This window comes from Pieris napi (assembly GCF_905475465.1).
Source record: "Pieris napi chromosome W unlocalized genomic scaffold, ilPieNapi1.2 SUPER_W_unloc_1, whole genome shotgun sequence".
Lineage (NCBI taxonomy): Eukaryota > Metazoa > Arthropoda > Insecta > Lepidoptera > Pieridae > Pieris > Pieris napi.
In genome coordinates, this window is record NW_025920860.1 from 373,389 (window position 1) to 391,058 (window position 17,670).

The 17,670-nt window shown below is 33.3% G+C and overlaps 1 long non-coding RNA gene across 12 annotated transcripts in view; it reads left to right on the forward strand.

Annotated features, from left to right (window-relative positions):
- LOC125062932 overlaps nt 1-17,670 on the forward strand; it is a 43,139-nt gene that overhangs the window by 18,275 nt on the left and 7,194 nt on the right. For 5 of the 12 annotated variants that reach the window (XR_007119412.1, XR_007119415.1, XR_007119418.1 and 2 more), the window contains exons 4-9: nt 190-317; nt 496-2,033; nt 6,022-6,149; nt 6,328-7,865; nt 11,854-11,981; nt 12,160-13,697. This is a non-coding gene — a long non-coding RNA (uncharacterized LOC125062932). Of the gene's footprint in view, nt 1-189; nt 318-495; nt 2,034-6,021; nt 6,150-6,327; nt 9,438-11,853; nt 11,982-12,159; nt 13,698-17,670 lie in introns of those variants that run through there. The other 7 variants (XR_007119417.1, XR_007119420.1, XR_007119414.1 and 4 more) reach the window with 6 other exon arrangements.

Below are 17,670 nucleotides of genomic sequence, written 5' to 3' on the forward strand. Positions count from 1 at the left end.
ACATTGTACCAAAGAAATAATAAACATACAGTTTATTCATAAAAACTAAATCAATTTAATTTAATCACCCTTGTTACTAAAGTACTAATTTGTCTCTTTCTGTCAAATTGTGGTAAAGCTGTGATGAAAAGAGAGATGTGTACTTTAGTCAAAACGATGCAATTAGATATTTTTTGAATTGTCTCTTAGGACGAGTTTTAAATAATTTTACCAGACTGAGATCGCGGACGAACCCTGGTCGAGCCTATAGTGTAGATCCAGTTAAAATTATCTTTTATCTAGAAATTCTTACTACGACTTTCGAAAATACTTCTCACGTAAGTACTTATCTAAAATACTGAATTGAAATTATGTAATTTTTACTTCACTAAAAATTACTTCATTTTTCTACGGTCCATTTAAAACTCATAATTATTCAACAATAATTTCTTTTTTTGTTTACAATTGTTTATATAATTTGTTTTCATCTGTCTTATATTATTTCTGTTTTCTTAGAAAAAGAGGGGTTTCTTACGTTCGCGTAAAGAAGACGACAGAGGCGTTCAGTAACTCAGTAACTTCCTAGGCGTAGGTGCGACCAGGTCTTCAGCGTATGTGCCGAAGTCTGCCCGAGAGAGGGAACTTGATAGAAGATCAGATGATAGCGATCAGCTTAAATCGTGGGGATCGGCAGATAATATACAGGTACTGTCTGCGTGTTATTGTGTTTAAAAATTAAATTTTGTGTACATGTCTAATCAAATGATACAGTTATAATAATTTTAGTAAAAACAAATATTATGTCTAGGACATTGTCAATACATAATATTTTCTGAAACAACGCCATCTATGAATGTAGTATATGATTAGTTCACGTGTCTTAAATTTCAAAATTAATGGTCCAAACTGGCATCGACAACTTAGTTTATTCGTTTTCCGCTAGATGTCTCTATATCAAATTTCTAAACTTACGTAATATCCAATAGATGTCGCGACTGTTTCTTTTAACTTCGTTTTAACACAGTAAAACTACTTAATATACAAAACAGTGTTTGTTCGAACACTTATAACTCGAGAACGGTAGGATCGATTTGAATGATTTATAGAATAGCAGAATATGTAACTATTAAAACATTGGTTGGTTGAAGAATAACATACGATTCCATCATTTAAGGTTCATTCCGTCGATCCGGTAAACTCTTCCCTCATCTGAACATATTTAATTAAAGATAGTGATGAGATAATGACGTATTTTAGATGTAAAAAATGTAGAATAATGTGAGTAATGAAAGATGATCGATATACCTATTTGGCTGACAAATTTTGTAATGTTGAGAAGCGCAATTTGGTGATAGGGATTCGGCTTTCAACTATTACGTCACGCAATTTTTGGAGATAATTGAGCAACGCGCCGTAACGTTTTACTATACCCAAGTGTATAATAATTGTGTAAATATTATTATTCAGGCAGAATGCAGATGTTAATGATAATTGTCATCAGACACTATCAGCATGTGGCAAACACAAACATGTCATGTATTGAAACGTGTATCGTGTTATGGTGGGTGGCCAGGTAAGCGGTTATTAAAATAAGACGACATTACTGTTATTCATAAACATATATTCAGCCATGACAGGCGGTCCGAGACATACTACAGGAAACGGAAACCCATAGATAATATTAAATCATAGATACGTAACATCTCCCTTATTAAGAAAAGAAAACATGGCATGAAGTGGAACATAGTACGTACGTAAGTATACACTTTTGTTTTTTTTTACATTGACAAAATTCTTACATACTATTAGACTGAAATAATGGTACGGAACATTGACTTGACTGACATTTTCAATTTTGACAGTTCTCACATTGACGTCTACTAAATTGACATAACTGTGTTTTGACAGCTACACAAAACAAAATTAGGTTAAAGACATTAAACAATACATTTACAAACTAAGTACAAATTATGAACTTAATCTAGATTCTAGACTAATTACCAAAATCTTCGGGCCTTTATGATAGCTCTGCCGAATGAAGAATAAGTTGTGTGGTGAGTACGTGTATTTGGTGTATGTGATGTGTTTGTTTTAGATTCTTGGACAGGATTATTTCTACCAGGGGATTGATAATTCGATGGAGAAGACGGCGATACATTGGAAGGGGACGTTGGATCAGTATCTTGTGGAACTGACGGGGATGGAAGTGAACTACTACTAGGAGGGGACTCAGAGGGTGAAAGTTTTGGTTGTAGGATGTGTTGGCGATTACGACGAAAAGTACCTTCCGGGGAGACATCATATACTATATATGATCTAGGCTGTGGACCTATGTCAGAAACAGTACCAGGTGTCCAAATACTGTCTGGCTGTTTCTTGAAGTATATTTTATCACCAATGTTTAGGGAAGACAACGGTTACGGTTACGGCTACTGGTATAATGACACTGTTGTTTTTGAAGACAATGCCATTAATAATGTGTATATCAGTTTTTAAAGGAAAATAAGACCTAAGGATGTCTGGAAGTAATTTTTTATGTTCAGGCCAACCTTCTATGCAACATTTACTTAAGAGTGACAATTCCTTGTCTTGGGAAGTTAGTTCTTGAATAGATTTAAGTTTATTTGGACTAACTGACAGTGATCTAATGACTAAATTGACATGTAAATCTAGGTCAGAATCAAGATCATGTAATGACTGTTCTGGTAAAGCTGCTCTGGGCAGAGTATCAGCTACATAAAGATATTTACCTGGTTTGTAAGTTACATTGAGGTCATATGGTTGTAATCTCAGCATTATTCTTTGAAGACGGGGTGGAATGTTGTAAATTGGTTTTTTATAGATACTATTGGTTTGAGGTCTGTTTCAACCAAAGTGTGGCGACCATAGACATATTGGTGAAACTTTGTACAACCAAATAGGATTGCTAATAGCTCTTTCTCAATCTGAGAGTATGACTGTTGACATGAGCTTAATGAAGCTGAAGCATATGCAATGGGGTGTTTATCATGGCAAATCACTGCACCCATGGCATCTTTAGACGAATCAACTGACAGTGTAAAAGGTTTATTTTGATCATAATATGTCAAGACAGGGGCTTTAGTTATAGTCTCTTTTAATACATTAAATTCTATGTTATGTCTCTCTTGCCAAGACCATTCATTTTCTTTAGACAAAAGCATTCTTAAATTAGAAGTTTTTTCTGACAGATTCTCTATGTATGAGCCTAAGTATGTTACCATACCTAAAAATCTTTGTAATTCTGTGACATTTGTAGGGGGTGGCATACTGCAAATGGCTTTGACTTTGTTTTCATCAACTTTCACACCATCTTTAGAAAAGATGTGTCTTAAGTACTTGCCTTTACTTTTAGATATATTAGACTTTTCTTTATTAAATTTTATTCCTAACTCCCTAGCTCTATCTAAGACTTGTTTTAATCTAAAATCATGTTCTTCTTTTGTTTGACCATAAATTAGGAAATCGTCCATCATAATTTGGACTCCTGAAATGTCACTGAATCTGTTTGTCATGATGGAATGAAACAGTTCTGGAGCTGCATTTATCCCGAAGGGTAGTCTTAGGAATCTATATCTACCTTGAGGTGTGATGAATGTACATAGCTTTGAAGAAGCTTCATCTAATTTAAGCATATAAAAACCTTTGTTTGCGTACCAGAGAGGCTGGATTTAATTTCATCAATAGTTGGAAATTGATAATGAGGACGCACAATGGCTTTATTAAGTTTTCTTGGATCAATGCACAGGCGTAGTTTACCATTCTTTTTTGAGGCAATTACAATTGAGCTAACCCATTTAGTAGGTTCCTCGACTTTGGTTATAATTTGATCTTTTTCTAACATGGCTTATTCTTCTTTTAATTGTTCTAAGAGACTGAATGGACATCTATAGATGGTACAGCATCAGGCTTCATTGACAAATGACATTCGTAATCTTTAAGACAACCTATTCCTGAGAAGAGATCTTTATATTCAACAAGCTGTGATACATTGACAGACTCATGAAATTGGACATTATGGACTCTTTTGACTAATTTTAAATTCTCACAACTGTTGCGACCAATAATATTTCTACAAGGTATATCTATAATGTGGAAATTGACATTGTATACTTTGTTGTTATGTGTGACAGACAGAATGCATTGACCTACTGTAGGTAATACTTCACCGCTAAAGGTTGAAAGTTTGTGATTACTTTTCTTTAAACTACTCAATGACAAATTAAGTTTTTTGTAAGAGTTAAATGATAAAATGTTAGTGTCAGCACCTGTGTCAAGTAAAAAGTCTACATTCTTACTATTTATGGACAAAGTTATATGATAAGGGTTTCTTTGGCTGACAGAAATCTCATTAGTGAAAAGACTATTTAGAAAATAAGTATCAATGGGATTACCCATACTTTTTTCTTCTATGAATCTCACATGTGTGCTGCGGCAACACTTGGCAAAGTGATTCGGCTTGTGGCAGTTGTTACAGATGACTCCCATGGCTGGACATTTTGTACGGTGAACTTGACCACATCTGGAGCAGTTCCTTATACAAAAACATACATATAAAAAAGTAGGTTACATAAGTTATTAGGCAACGGGCGGCGTTATCGCTAACAAGCGATTTCTTCCAGGCAACCCTAGTATGGTAAAATATAGAAAGAAACACATACAGAGGATAAAGTACAAGAAGTGCATAAATAATTTTTAAAAAAAAATCGTAAAATAACATGTAACACTAACTATAACTAAAGTAAACTAAAATCTAAGTTAATCTAAAATCTAAGTTAATAATCTATTTAATATATAAAATTCTCGTGTCACAATAATTGTTTTCCCATACTCCTCCGAAACGGCTTAACCAATTCTTATAAAAAAATTTATGCATATTCAGTAAGTTTGAGAATCGGACAACATCTATTTTTCATCCCCCTAAATGTTAAGGGTGGTCCCACACCTAAATTTTTATTTTTTACACAAAACTTTTTGTTTTATTTTTTTTATGATACAGCATACAAAAATACATACAACCCTTAATTGTCATCCCTCTACAGTCAACCCCTATTTTTTATAATAGTAGATAATTATTTTTATTGAACTAAAAAACTGTTTCCTAGAAATTATATACCTACAGTCCAAAACGACGTTTTCCGGGTCAGCTAGTAATAATATTTAAACAAATATGTAAAAGTTAATCCTAGGATTATCGAGTCACAACAGCTATTATATATATGTAGCTAATTACGAGGCAGGAGATAAATGCTCAAAAAGAAGATTTAAAAAAAAAAAATTAAAGACAGCTCGTCTGATACCAAGAGGTAAGGAGTTCCAAAGCAGAAGACTGCACAGTAAAGGAAGAGTGATAGAATAAATGTAATATTAAGTAGATTAATAAAATAAAACTGTTATTATTTTTTATTGTATTATTATTTAACATAAAAGATATAAAGCAGTTTTGGTGTAGTGGTATCAGCATGTTATTCTCATCCTTAGGGTCGTAGGTTCGAACCCCGGCTGTTTACCAATGTAATTTCTGTATATTTTTTTAAAAATCGCTCGTACGGTGGTGTATAAAATTGTAAAGAAACCGAGTTGCCATATACACAAAAGTCGGCGGGGTATGTCAGGCACAGAAGGCTCATCTACGTGCCTATTTGATGAACAAAACCAAGGATCACGAAACCTACAAAAACCTGAAAAGGTTGTAGCGCCACTTATTTTTTTATAAAGAATAAATCAGAAAAAGAAGTTATCAGCCTGTTAATAAAGTGAAACAGTTTCGATTGTAGTTGTACAATATTGATTGATGCATGTAGTAATTTAAACTCGCTAATTGGTTAAAAAGAAACATTGTACCAAAGAAATAATAAACATACAGTTTATTCATAAAAACTAAATCAATTTAATTTAATCACCCTTGTTACTAAAGTACTAATTTGTCTCTTTCTGTCAAATTGTGGTAAAGCTGTGATGAAAAGAGAGATGTGTACTTTAGTCAAAACGATGCAATTAGATATTTTTTGAATTGTCTCTTAGGACGAGTTTTAAATAATTTTACCAGACTGAGATCGCGGACGAACCCTGGTCGAGCCTATAGTGTAGATCCAGTTAAAATTATCTTTTATCTAGAAATTCTTACTACGACTTTCGAAAATACTTCTCACGTAAGTACTTATCTAAAATACTGAATTGAAATTATGTAATTTTTACTTCACTAAAAATTACTTCATTTTTCTACGGTCCATTTAAAACTCATAATTATTCAACAATAATTTCTTTTTTTGTTTACAATTGTTTATATAATTTGTTTTCATCTGTCTTATATTATTTCTGTTTTCTTAGAAAAAGAGGGGTTTCTTACGTTCGCGTAAAGAAGACGACAGAGGCGTTCAGTAACTCAGTAACTTCCTAGGCGTAGGTGCGACCAGGTCTTCAGCGTATGTGCCGAAGTCTGCCCGAGAGAGGGAACTTGATAGAAGATCAGATGATAGCGATCAGCTTAAATCGTGGGGATCGGCAGATAATATACAGGTACTGTCTGCGTGTTATTGTGTTTAAAAATTAAATTTTGTGTACATGTCTAATCAAATGATACAGTTATAATAATTTTAGTAAAAACAAATATTATGTCTAGGACATTGTCAATACATAATATTTTCTGAAACAACGCCATCTATGAATGTAGTATATGATTAGTTCACGTGTCTTAAATTTCAAAATTAATGGTCCAAACTGGCATCGACAACTTAGTTTATTCGTTTTCCGCTAGATGTCTCTATATCAAATTTCTAAACTTACGTAATATCCAATAGATGTCGCGACTGTTTCTTTTAACTTCGTTTTAACACAGTAAAACTACTTAATATACAAAACAGTGTTTGTTCGAACACTTATAACTCGAGAACGGTAGGATCGATTTGAATGATTTATAGAATAGCAGAATATGTAACTATTAAAACATTGGTTGGTTGAAGAATAACATACGATTCCATCATTTAAGGTTCATTCCGTCGATCCGGTAAACTCTTCCCTCATCTGAACATATTTAATTAAAGATAGTGATGAGATAATGACGTATTTTAGATGTAAAAAATGTAGAATAATGTGAGTAATGAAAGATGATCGATATACCTATTTGGCTGACAAATTTTGTAATGTTGAGAAGCGCAATTTGGTGATAGGGATTCGGCTTTCAACTATTACGTCACGCAATTTTTGGAGATAATTGAGCAACGCGCCGTAACGTTTTACTATACCCAAGTGTATAATAATTGTGTAAATATTATTATTCAGGCAGAATGCAGATGTTAATGATAATTGTCATCAGACACTATCAGCATGTGGCAAACACAAACATGTCATGTATTGAAACGTGTATCGTGTTATGGTGGGTGGCCAGGTAAGCGGTTATTAAAATAAGACGACATTACTGTTATTCATAAACATATATTCAGCCATGACAGGCGGTCCGAGACATACTACAGGAAACGGAAACCCATAGATAATATTAAATCATAGATACGTAACATCTCCCTTATTAAGAAAAGAAAACATGGCATGAAGTGGAACATAGTACGTACGTAAGTATACACTTTTGTTTTTTTTTACATTGACAAAATTCTTACATACTATTAGACTGAAATAATGGTACGGAACATTGACTTGACTGACATTTTCAATTTTGACAGTTCTCACATTGACGTCTACTAAATTGACATAACTGTGTTTTGACAGCTACACAAAACAAAATTAGGTTAAAGACATTAAACAATACATTTACAAACTAAGTACAAATTATGAACTTAATCTAGATTCTAGACTAATTACCAAAATCTTCGGGCCTTTATGATAGCTCTGCCGAATGAAGAATAAGTTGTGTGGTGAGTACGTGTATTTGGTGTATGTGATGTGTTTGTTTTAGATTCTTGGACAGGATTATTTCTACCAGGGGATTGATAATTCGATGGAGAAGACGGCGATACATTGGAAGGGGACGTTGGATCAGTATCTTGTGGAACTGACGGGGATGGAAGTGAACTACTACTAGGAGGGGACTCAGAGGGTGAAAGTTTTGGTTGTAGGATGTGTTGGCGATTACGACGAAAAGTACCTTCCGGGGAGACATCATATACTATATATGATCTAGGCTGTGGACCTATGTCAGAAACAGTACCAGGTGTCCAAATACTGTCTGGCTGTTTCTTGAAGTATATTTTATCACCAATGTTTAGGGAAGACAACGGTTACGGTTACGGCTACTGGTATAATGACACTGTTGTTTTTGAAGACAATGCCATTAATAATGTGTATATCAGTTTTTAAAGGAAAATAAGACCTAAGGATGTCTGGAAGTAATTTTTTATGTTCAGGCCAACCTTCTATGCAACATTTACTTAAGAGTGACAATTCCTTGTCTTGGGAAGTTAGTTCTTGAATAGATTTAAGTTTATTTGGACTAACTGACAGTGATCTAATGACTAAATTGACATGTAAATCTAGGTCAGAATCAAGATCATGTAATGACTGTTCTGGTAAAGCTGCTCTGGGCAGAGTATCAGCTACATAAAGATATTTACCTGGTTTGTAAGTTACATTGAGGTCATATGGTTGTAATCTCAGCATTATTCTTTGAAGACGGGGTGGAATGTTGTAAATTGGTTTTTTATAGATACTATTGGTTTGAGGTCTGTTTCAACCAAAGTGTGGCGACCATAGACATATTGGTGAAACTTTGTACAACCAAATAGGATTGCTAATAGCTCTTTCTCAATCTGAGAGTATGACTGTTGACATGAGCTTAATGAAGCTGAAGCATATGCAATGGGGTGTTTATCATGGCAAATCACTGCACCCATGGCATCTTTAGACGAATCAACTGACAGTGTAAAAGGTTTATTTTGATCATAATATGTCAAGACAGGGGCTTTAGTTATAGTCTCTTTTAATACATTAAATTCTATGTTATGTCTCTCTTGCCAAGACCATTCATTTTCTTTAGACAAAAGCATTCTTAAATTAGAAGTTTTTTCTGACAGATTCTCTATGTATGAGCCTAAGTATGTTACCATACCTAAAAATCTTTGTAATTCTGTGACATTTGTAGGGGGTGGCATACTGCAAATGGCTTTGACTTTGTTTTCATCAACTTTGACACCATCTTTAGAAAAGATGTGTCTTAAGTACTTGCCTTTACTTTTAGATATATTAGACTTTTCTTTATTAAATTTTATTCCTAACTCCCTAGCTCTATCTAAGACTTGTTTTAATCTAAAATCATGTTCTTCTTTTGTTTGACCATAAATTAGGAAATCGTCCATCATAATTTGGACTCCTGAAATGTCACTGAATCTGTTTGTCATGATGGAATGAAACAGTTCTGGAGCTGCATTTATCCCGAAGGGTAGTCTTAGGAATCTATATCTACCTTGAGGTGTGATGAATGTACATAGCTTTGAAGAAGCTTCATCTAATTTAAGCATATAAAAACCTTTGTTTGCGTACCAGAGAGGCTGGATTTAATTTCATCAATAGTTGGAAATTGATAATGAGGACGCACAATGGCTTTATTAAGTTTTCTTGGATCAATGCACAGGCGTAGTTTACCATTCTTTTTTGAGGCAATTACAATTGAGCTAACCCATTTAGTAGGTTCCTCGACTTTGGTTATAATTTGATCTTTTTCTAACATGGCTTATTCTTCTTTTAATTGTTCTAAGAGACTGAATGGACATCTATAGATGGTACAGCATCAGGCTTCATTGACAAATGACATTCGTAATCTTTAAGACAACCTATTCCTGAGAAGAGATCTTTATATTCAACAAGCTGTGATACATTGACAGACTCATGAAATTGGACATTATGGACTCTTTTGACTAATTTTAAATTCTCACAACTGTTGCGACCAATAATATTTCTACAAGGTATATCTATAATGTGGAAATTGACATTGTATACTTTGTTGTTATGTGTGACAGACAGAATGCATTGACCTACTGTAGGTAATACTTCACCGCTAAAGGTTGAAAGTTTGTGATTACTTTTCTTTAAACTACTCAATGACAAATTAAGTTTTTTGTAAGAGTTAAATGATAAAATGTTAGTGTCAGCACCTGTGTCAAGTAAAAAGTCTACATTCTTACTATTTATGGACAAAGTTATATGATAAGGGTTTCTTTGGCTGACAGAAATCTCATTAGTGAAAAGACTATTTAGAAAATAAGTATCAATGGGATTACCCATACTTTTTTCTTCTATGAATCTCACATGTGTGCTGCGGCAACACTTGGCAAAGTGATTCGGCTTGTGGCAGTTGTTACAGATGACTCCCATGGCTGGACATTTTGTACGGTGAACTTGACCACATCTGGAGCAGTTCCTTATACAAAAACATACATATAAAAAAGTAGGTTACATAAGTTATTAGGCAACGGGCGGCGTTATCGCTAACAAGCGATTTCTTCCAGGCAACCCTAGTATGGTAAAATATAGAAAGAAACACATACAGAGGATAAAGTACAAGAAGTGCATAAATAATTTTTAAAAAAAAATCGTAAAATAACATGTAACACTAACTATAACTAAAGTAAACTAAAATCTAAGTTAATCTAAAATCTAAGTTAATAATCTATTTAATATATAAAATTCTCGTGTCACAATAATTGTTTTCCCATACTCCTCCGAAACGGCTTAACCAATTCTTATAAAAAAATTTATGCATATTCAGTAAGTTTGAGAATCGGACAACATCTATTTTTCATCCCCCTAAATGTTAAGGGTGGTCCCACACCTAAATTTTTATTTTTTACACAAAACTTTTTGTTTTATTTTTTTTATGATACAGCATACAAAAATACATACAACCCTTAATTGTCATCCCTCTACAGTCAACCCCTATTTTTTATAATAGTAGATAATTATTTTTATTGAACTAAAAAACTGTTTCCTAGAAATTATATACCTACAGTCCAAAACGACGTTTTCCGGGTCAGCTAGTAATAATATTTAAACAAATATGTAAAAGTTAATCCTAGGATTATCGAGTCACAACAGCTATTATATATATGTAGCTAATTACGAGGCAGGAGATAAATGCTCAAAAAGAAGATTTAAAAAAAAAAAATTAAAGACAGCTCGTCTGATACCAAGAGGTAAGGAGTTCCAAAGCAGAAGACTGCACAGTAAAGGAAGAGTGATAGAATAAATGTAATATTAAGTAGATTAATAAAATAAAACTGTTATTATTTTTTATTGTATTATTATTTAACATAAAAGATATAAAGCAGTTTTGGTGTAGTGGTATCAGCATGTTATTCTCATCCTTAGGGTCGTAGGTTCGAACCCCGGCTGTTTACCAATGTAATTTCTGTATATTTTTTTAAAAATCGCTCGTACGGTGGTGTATAAAATTGTAAAGAAACCGAGTTGCCATATACACAAAAGTCGGCGGGGTATGTCAGGCACAGAAGGCTCATCTACGTGCCTATTTGATGAACAAAACCAAGGATCACGAAACCTACAAAAACCTGAAAAGGTTGTAGCGCCACTTATTTTTTTATAAAGAATAAATCAGAAAAAGAAGTTATCAGCCTGTTAATAAAGTGAAACAGTTTCGATTGTAGTTGTACAATATTGATTGATGCATGTAGTAATTTAAACTCGCTAATTGGTTAAAAAGAAACATTGTACCAAAGAAATAATAAACATACAGTTTATTCATAAAAACTAAATCAATTTAATTTAATCACCCTTGTTACTAAAGTACTAATTTGTCTCTTTCTGTCAAATTGTGGTAAAGCTGTGATGAAAAGAGAGATGTGTACTTTAGTCAAAACGATGCAATTAGATATTTTTTGAATTGTCTCTTAGGACGAGTTTTAAATAATTTTACCAGACTGAGATCGCGGACGAACCCTGGTCGAGCCTATAGTGTAGATCCAGTTAAAATTATCTTTTATCTAGAAATTCTTACTACGACTTTCGAAAATACTTCTCACGTAAGTACTTATCTAAAATACTGAATTGAAATTATGTAATTTTTACTTCACTAAAAATTACTTCATTTTTCTACGGTCCATTTAAAACTCATAATTATTCAACAATAATTTCTTTTTTTGTTTACAATTGTTTATATAATTTGTTTTCATCTGTCTTATATTATTTCTGTTTTCTTAGAAAAAGAGGGGTTTCTTACGTTCGCGTAAAGAAGACGACAGAGGCGTTCAGTAACTCAGTAACTTCCTAGGCGTAGGTGCGACCAGGTCTTCAGCGTATGTGCCGAAGTCTGCCCGAGAGAGGGAACTTGATAGAAGATCAGATGATAGCGATCAGCTTAAATCGTGGGGATCGGCAGATAATATACAGGTACTGTCTGCGTGTTATTGTGTTTAAAAATTAAATTTTGTGTACATGTCTAATCAAATGATACAGTTATAATAATTTTAGTAAAAACAAATATTATGTCTAGGACATTGTCAATACATAATATTTTCTGAAACAACGCCATCTATGAATGTAGTATATGATTAGTTCACGTGTCTTAAATTTCAAAATTAATGGTCCAAACTGGCATCGACAACTTAGTTTATTCGTTTTCCGCTAGATGTCTCTATATCAAATTTCTAAACTTACGTAATATCCAATAGATGTCGCGACTGTTTCTTTTAACTTCGTTTTAACACAGTAAAACTACTTAATATACAAAACAGTGTTTGTTCGAACACTTATAACTCGAGAACGGTAGGATCGATTTGAATGATTTATAGAATAGCAGAATATGTAACTATTAAAACATTGGTTGGTTGAAGAATAACATACGATTCCATCATTTAAGGTTCATTCCGTCGATCCGGTAAACTCTTCCCTCATCTGAACATATTTAATTAAAGATAGTGATGAGATAATGACGTATTTTAGATGTAAAAAATGTAGAATAATGTGAGTAATGAAAGATGATCGATATACCTATTTGGCTGACAAATTTTGTAATGTTGAGAAGCGCAATTTGGTGATAGGGATTCGGCTTTCAACTATTACGTCACGCAATTTTTGGAGATAATTGAGCAACGCGCCGTAACGTTTTACTATACCCAAGTGTATAATAATTGTGTAAATATTATTATTCAGGCAGAATGCAGATGTTAATGATAATTGTCATCAGACACTATCAGCATGTGGCAAACACAAACATGTCATGTATTGAAACGTGTATCGTGTTATGGTGGGTGGCCAGGTAAGCGGTTATTAAAATAAGACGACATTACTGTTATTCATAAACATATATTCAGCCATGACAGGCGGTCCGAGACATACTACAGGAAACGGAAACCCATAGATAATATTAAATCATAGATACGTAACATCTCCCTTATTAAGAAAAGAAAACATGGCATGAAGTGGAACATAGTACGTACGTAAGTATACACTTTTGTTTTTTTTTACATTGACAAAATTCTTACATACTATTAGACTGAAATAATGGTACGGAACATTGACTTGACTGACATTTTCAATTTTGACAGTTCTCACATTGACGTCTACTAAATTGACATAACTGTGTTTTGACAGCTACACAAAACAAAATTAGGTTAAAGACATTAAACAATACATTTACAAACTAAGTACAAATTATGAACTTAATCTAGATTCTAGACTAATTACCAAAATCTTCGGGCCTTTATGATAGCTCTGCCGAATGAAGAATAAGTTGTGTGGTGAGTACGTGTATTTGGTGTATGTGATGTGTTTGTTTTAGATTCTTGGACAGGATTATTTCTACCAGGGGATTGATAATTCGATGGAGAAGACGGCGATACATTGGAAGGGGACGTTGGATCAGTATCTTGTGGAACTGACGGGGATGGAAGTGAACTACTACTAGGAGGGGACTCAGAGGGTGAAAGTTTTGGTTGTAGGATGTGTTGGCGATTACGACGAAAAGTACCTTCCGGGGAGACATCATATACTATATATGATCTAGGCTGTGGACCTATGTCAGAAACAGTACCAGGTGTCCAAATACTGTCTGGCTGTTTCTTGAAGTATATTTTATCACCAATGTTTAGGGAAGACAACGGTTACGGTTACGGCTACTGGTATAATGACACTGTTGTTTTTGAAGACAATGCCATTAATAATGTGTATATCAGTTTTTAAAGGAAAATAAGACCTAAGGATGTCTGGAAGTAATTTTTTATGTTCAGGCCAACCTTCTATGCAACATTTACTTAAGAGTGACAATTCCTTGTCTTGGGAAGTTAGTTCTTGAATAGATTTAAGTTTATTTGGACTAACTGACAGTGATCTAATGACTAAATTGACATGTAAATCTAGGTCAGAATCAAGATCATGTAATGACTGTTCTGGTAAAGCTGCTCTGGGCAGAGTATCAGCTACATAAAGATATTTACCTGGTTTGTAAGTTACATTGAGGTCATATGGTTGTAATCTCAGCATTATTCTTTGAAGACGGGGTGGAATGTTGTAAATTGGTTTTTTATAGATACTATTGGTTTGAGGTCTGTTTCAACCAAAGTGTGGCGACCATAGACATATTGGTGAAACTTTGTACAACCAAATAGGATTGCTAATAGCTCTTTCTCAATCTGAGAGTATGACTGTTGACATGAGCTTAATGAAGCTGAAGCATATGCAATGGGGTGTTTATCATGGCAAATCACTGCACCCATGGCATCTTTAGACGAATCAACTGACAGTGTAAAAGGTTTATTTTGATCATAATATGTCAAGACAGGGGCTTTAGTTATAGTCTCTTTTAATACATTAAATTCTATGTTATGTCTCTCTTGCCAAGACCATTCATTTTCTTTAGACAAAAGCATTCTTAAATTAGAAGTTTTTTCTGACAGATTCTCTATGTATGAGCCTAAGTATGTTACCATACCTAAAAATCTTTGTAATTCTGTGACATTTGTAGGGGGTGGCATACTGCAAATGGCTTTGACTTTGTTTTCATCAACTTTCACACCATCTTTAGAAAAGATGTGTCTTAAGTACTTGCCTTTACTTTTAGATATATTAGACTTTTCTTTATTAAATTTTATTCCTAACTCCCTAGCTCTATCTAAGACTTGTTTTAATCTAAAATCATGTTCTTCTTTTGTTTGACCATAAATTAGGAAATCGTCCATCATAATTTGGACTCCTGAAATGTCACTGAATCTGTTTGTCATGATGGAATGAAACAGTTCTGGAGCTGCATTTATCCCGAAGGGTAGTCTTAGGAATCTATATCTACCTTGAGGTGTGATGAATGTACATAGCTTTGAAGAAGCTTCATCTAATTTAAGCATATAAAAACCTTTGTTTGCGTACCAGAGAGGCTGGATTTAATTTCATCAATAGTTGGAAATTGATAATGAGGACGCACAATGGCTTTATTAAGTTTTCTTGGATCAATGCACAGGCGTAGTTTACCATTCTTTTTTGAGGCAATTACAATTGAGCTAACCCATTTAGTAGGTTCCTCGACTTTGGTTATAATTTGATCTTTTTCTAACATGGCTTATTCTTCTTTTAATTGTTCTAAGAGACTGAATGGACATCTATAGATGGTACAGCATCAGGCTTCATTGACAAATGACATTCGTAATCTTTAAGACAACCTATTCCTGAGAAGAGATCTTTATATTCAACAAGCTGTGATACATTGACAGACTCATGAAATTGGACATTATGGACTCTTTTGACTAATTTTAAATTCTCACAACTGTTGCGACCAATAATATTTCTACAAGGTATATCTATAATGTGGAAATTGACATTGTATACTTTGTTGTTATGTGTGACAGACAGAATGCATTGACCTACTGTAGGTAATACTTCACCGCTAAAGGTTGAAAGTTTGTGATTACTTTTCTTTAAACTACTCAATGACAAATTAAGTTTTTTGTAAGAGTTAAATGATAAAATGTTAGTGTCAGCACCTGTGTCAAGTAAAAAGTCTACATTCTTACTATTTATGGACAAAGTTATATGATAAGGGTTTCTTTGGCTGACAGAAATCTCATTAGTGAAAAGACTATTTAGAAAATAAGTATCAATGGGATTACCCATACTTTTTTCTTCTATGAATCTCACATGTGTGCTGCGGCAACACTTGGCAAAGTGATTCGGCTTGTGGCAGTTGTTACAGATGACTCCCATGGCTGGACATTTTGTACGGTGAACTTGACCACATCTGGAGCAGTTCCTTATACAAAAACATACATATAAAAAAGTAGGTTACATAAGTTATTAGGCAACGGGCGGCGTTATCGCTAACAAGCGATTTCTTCCAGGCAACCCTAGTATGGTAAAATATAGAAAGAAACACATACAGAGGATAAAGTACAAGAAGTGCATAAATAATTTTTAAAAAAAAATCGTAAAATAACATGTAACACTAACTATAACTAAAGTAAACTAAAATCTAAGTTAATCTAAAATCTAAGTTAATAATCTATTTAATATATAAAATTCTCGTGTCACAATAATTGTTTTCCCATACTCCTCCGAAACGGCTTAACCAATTCTTATAAAAAAATTTATGCATATTCAGTAAGTTTGAGAATCGGACAACATCTATTTTTCATCCCCCTAAATGTTAAGGGTGGTCCCACACCTAAATTTTTATTTTTTACACAAAACTTTTTGTTTTATTTTTTTTATGATACAGCATACAAAAATACATACAACCCTTAATTGTCATCCCTCTACAGTCAACCCCTATTTTTTATAATAGTAGATAATTATTTTTATTGAACTAAAAAACTGTTTCCTAGAAATTATATACCTACAGTCCAAAACGACGTTTTCCGGGTCAGCTAGTAATAATATTTAAACAAATATGTAAAAGTTAATCCTAGGATTATCGAGTCACAACAGCTATTATATATATGTAGCTAATTACGAGGCAGGAGATAAATGCTCAAAAAGAAGATTTAAAAAAAAAAAATTAAAGACAGCTCGTCTGATACCAAGAGGTAAGGAGTTCCAAAGCAGAAGACTGCACAGTAAAGGAAGAGTGATAGAATAAATGTAATATTAAGTAGATTAATAAAATAAAACTGTTATTATTTTTTATTGTATTATTATTTAACATAAAAGATATAAAGCAGTTTTGGTGTAGTGGTATCAGCATGTTATTCTCATCCTTAGGGTCGTAGGTTCGAACCCCGGCTGTTTACCAATGTAATTTCTGTATATTTTTTTAAAAATCGCTCGTACGGTGGTGTATAAAATTGTAAAGAAACCGAGTTGCCATATACACAAAAGTCGGCGGGGTATGTCAGGCACAGAAGGCTCATCTACGTGCCTATTTGATGAACAAAACCAAGGATCACGAAACCTACAAAAACCTGAAAAGGTTGTAGCGCCACTTATTTTTTTATAAAGAATAAATCAGAAAAAGAAGTTATCAGCCTGTTAATAAAGTGAAACAGTTTCGATTGTAGTTGTACAATATTGATTGATGCATGTAGTAATTTAAACTCGCTAATTGGTTAAAAAGAAACATTGTACCAAAGAAATAATAAACATACAGTTTATTCATAAAAACTAAATCAATTTAATTTAATCACCCTTGTTACTAAAGTACTAATTTGTCTCTTTCTGTCAAATTGTGGTAAAGCTGTGATGAAAAGAGAGATGTGTACTTTAGTCAAAACGATGCAATTAGATATTTTT